Here is a 4,176-nt window from a genome sequence, read left to right on the forward strand (position 1 = left end):
TGCTAAACAATTCATAAGGGGGATCAAGATTCCATCCAAACTGTTCCAAAGTTTCAACCTAATAAAGAAATTAACTATTAATTTAAAAATAAAAAAATACGTATTTTTTATTATTTAATTCCACCTTTATTCTTATGTTCAAGACAAAAATGTAAGCATTCTAAATTTATATTCTATACAAAAAATACTAAATTTATAATTTTTCTTATTTTTTTTATCAGACTACTATTTTAGCCTATTTAATTCAAAGGATAAATATTTATTTTTATATAATTAAATTTTATAATACATTTTAAAAAAATATAAATTATATTATAATTCAAATTATAATAAATTAATTTTTCTGAAAAATAGTAAAGTTTAGTTAAAAAAAAGGATAAGTTGAAAGAAATAATCCGTTAAAAAATTCAAATATATTAGAGTGAAAAAATATATTAAAAACGCTTTCATTTAAGAAATCTTCTTAAAAATACTCTTGTTGAAGAATAATTTATATAAAAAAAAACACTATTATTCAAGATAGTTATTCTAATTTATGTTACGAGAGGATAAATTGTAACCTTATTATGACCATTTTTTTAAAAAAAAGATTATTTTGATTTATTGCATACAATTTAATCAAGTTGTGTTTTTTGAAGAGATTTTATAGTTTGAATATTTTTTATATGTTTGACTTCGATCTTGTTTTATAAGTATTGTATCTTAAATGAAAAATTACCCATCAAAGAAAAAAAAGTATTGATTTAGTAGGTTGAAGGTTGAATAAGGTTTTGGAAATATTTAGTTTCAAACTGATCACCATTAATTATTTTAGCCCGATATGATTTTTCTCTGTTTTTTTAACAACTCGAATTGGATAAACTGGATCATATTTGGGTCAGGTTATGTTAGAAGATTGAGTTTATTAATAAACAATAAACAAAAAAAATATTGCTGGTCCAAATAGAATTATATATCTTAAATAATGTCTGAATTTTGTAGATAAAAAAATATGATTGAGAAAAAAATCTTATTATAGAAGATTAATTAGGTTTTCCGATCATCTAAAAATTTATTTAATAGATATTTCATTAAAAAAATGAAATTTCTCATCTAGTTTGCTTCAAGTGGCGTTGACTTGGACCCATGAGCACGCCTAAGTTAATTAAGAGGAAGTTCAAGCCAATTTGTCTCAGGTTCCATGTGTGTCTAAACTTGATACTCGAACCGGAATTATCGGATTTACAATTCCAAAATTCTAATTAAACTGATTATTTAAACTAATATAAAGTTCTTTAGTTTGGATCGGATAGACTTAGAGCTATGACTAGATTCAATACTAATTCTATTATAGTTAATGAACTTTCATTTGTTTGTTGCTAAAAACAAGATGTTGTCGCTTAAAAGAAATACATGAGTAAGAAGAATTAATTAATTTAATTTGGATGTGCTATTATTATTAAATCAATGTAGACCATGAGTAAGAATATAACATTTAGCTGAAGAACAAGGGAATAAACAACTTGGACATTTGGATCATACTACTATACTTGCTAGCTATCATGTTGTCTGTATGTCACAACTTATGATGATATCATTCATCGCACCCAGAAACGAGACAGGGAGAGAGCGCGTGGGTGGGGCATGCAAAAGTTTCATTGCATCTCCAAACAAAATCAGGTCCACCTTGCAGAAAATGTGAAAGAATTAAGTAGATTAAGGTGTATTCTTTTTGTACGTTAAGGTACTATTTCTTTATATAATATTGCCAACTTTGCTTATAAAAAACAAGTAGATTAAGGTTTAAGTTATGAAAAATAATTTTTAGTGTATATACATTCAAATGATGAATAAATCAATAGATATTAATCTTATCTTACTATCAAAATATTAAAAGTTGAATCTAATAATATAGCAATCGACGTTATATTTGAACTAACTAGTGATGATTATAAATGTACGTACCATAATAAAATAAAATAAAGATCTCATAGCTTCTAAACTTGTCTCAACTTTGGATTTTTAAACTTTCCCATATAGGCTAGGCATGGGATATACGCGACGTGATGCACAATATGACATGGGTTACAGTGATACGTGCTCACGCTTCACATTTGTAATGGAGATTAATTAGCTAGGTATATCTGATTGTTTTAGTATTTCAATTATATTAAAATTATGTATTTAAATATAGGTTAAAATATATTTTTCGTCTATTTATTTTTTAAAATTTATGATTTTAGTTTTCTTATTTTTTAATTGAGATAATTTGTCTTTTATTTTTAAAAAATTTGTAATTTTAATTTTCTTATTTTCTAATTGAGATATTACATCTCTTATTTTTTAAAAATTTATAATTTTAATTCTCTTGGTTAATTTAGTCTTGTTTACCCTATATTTTTTAATAAATTAAGTTTGTTAGTAATTAAATAATTTTAAAAAAATATTTGTCACGTATTTACAAAGTATATTAATCAATATTTGAAATAAATTAGACACAAAAATTAAAATTATTGATTTTTTAAAAGTAGAAAATTGAATATCTCAATTAAAAAATAAAAGATTAAAATCACGAACTTCTTAAAAGAGAAAAATAAAAAATTTCAATTAAAAAATAAAAAACTAAAAATGCACATTTTTTAGAAAATAAGAGAAAACCAACAAAGATTAACACAATAATAATTTATATCTCTTAATAAGTGATCAAGAATATACAGTACCATCTTTTTACAATTGAGTATCAAAATTAAGTTACCTAGAAACCCATTATTTTGCTTGTTGATATCCAACAAAAGAACTTAATGAACCCTCAATAAAATTTAAATATTTTCTAAGAGAAGGATAGGGGATTTTTAACTAATCGTCTAAGGTTTTAATTAAAGATTCAGTCTAATCAATCTAATCCATTTATGGAATTAAGTTAACTAAATATTATAATTATTAATATTTAAAAAAATCAAAAACAAAGAATCTAATTTAAGTTGTGAAAGGTGTAGGTGTATGTTTTGGTTAACATTTGCAATTTTTTTTGATTAAATTGGTTTTAAAGTAAAATAATTTATATTTAAATGTTTGTAGTTAAAAAGTAAGTTACAACTTACAATATATATATATTTCAATGCAAAATCTGCTTAAACTTATTTAAAACATAAAATAAAATCCTTAATATAAAATTAAACATGTGAATATTTATTTAAAATTATGTTAACTAACATTTAAACATGATTTTAGATCATTGTCCAACTTAAATGTAAAACATATTTACAATATAGTACTTTTATTTTTATTTTTAGCTTTTACTAGTATTGTTTTCTACTTTATTTTTAAATTTTAAATCTACTTGTTAATTAATTTAAGGTTAAATTATTTTTTTTAATTTAATCCTTTAATTTTTAAAAATAATTCAATTTGATTATTTCATCTTATGATGTTAGGACCTATGTGTTTTATGTATGACGATTTAAGATTACATAATGAGATTTTAAATTATCATAAAGTATAATTTTTTAATATTATGGACTAAATTTAAATGATAAAACTAAATTGAATTGTTAATTAAAGGAATAAATTGAAAAAAAACTAAAAGATATCAAATTAAGGGATAAAAATTTAATTTAACCATAATTTTTAAAGCTATTATTTGATTCTGCATTTCCATTTTCCCCACTGATCATCGGGCTTTTTCACTGTCCAAGTGTTGTGCTCGCAGTCCATGTACAATGTACATACATGGTCAGAAATATGCCAAACGTAGACCAAAAAGACCACTGCACACTACACTGCACAGGTTTAGTTGTTATATTACATGTGAGCAGACCTGAATTTTTTGTTATTTTGTGTCACATCTCGAAGTAAGATTCAATTTGATTTCTGCAACATTTTTTTATGGTTCAACACTTCAACTAGATGCCAATAAAGAATGATATAGTTGGTAAAAAATGAGCTTATATATATCATAAGAACATGAATTTAATTTTGTTTTTAATCAAAAAATTTATTAGTAAATAATTTATAAATATTTTATAAGTCTCATCAAATCTTAAAATTTATCCTGATTCTAATTAGTTATCCGAACACAACTCAAATAAACTTTTTTTAATAACAAAAAAAAAAAAAACAATTCAACTAGCTAAGCTTCCCGCAGGAATTAAGAGAGAGAAATGAGCATGGTCAAAGGTTCTCGGTACCACTACCAAA

The sequence above is a fragment of the Glycine max genome, chromosome 6 (assembly GCF_000004515.6).
Source record: "Glycine max cultivar Williams 82 chromosome 6, Glycine_max_v4.0, whole genome shotgun sequence".
Classification (NCBI taxonomy): Eukaryota; Viridiplantae; Streptophyta; class Magnoliopsida; order Fabales; family Fabaceae; genus Glycine; species Glycine max.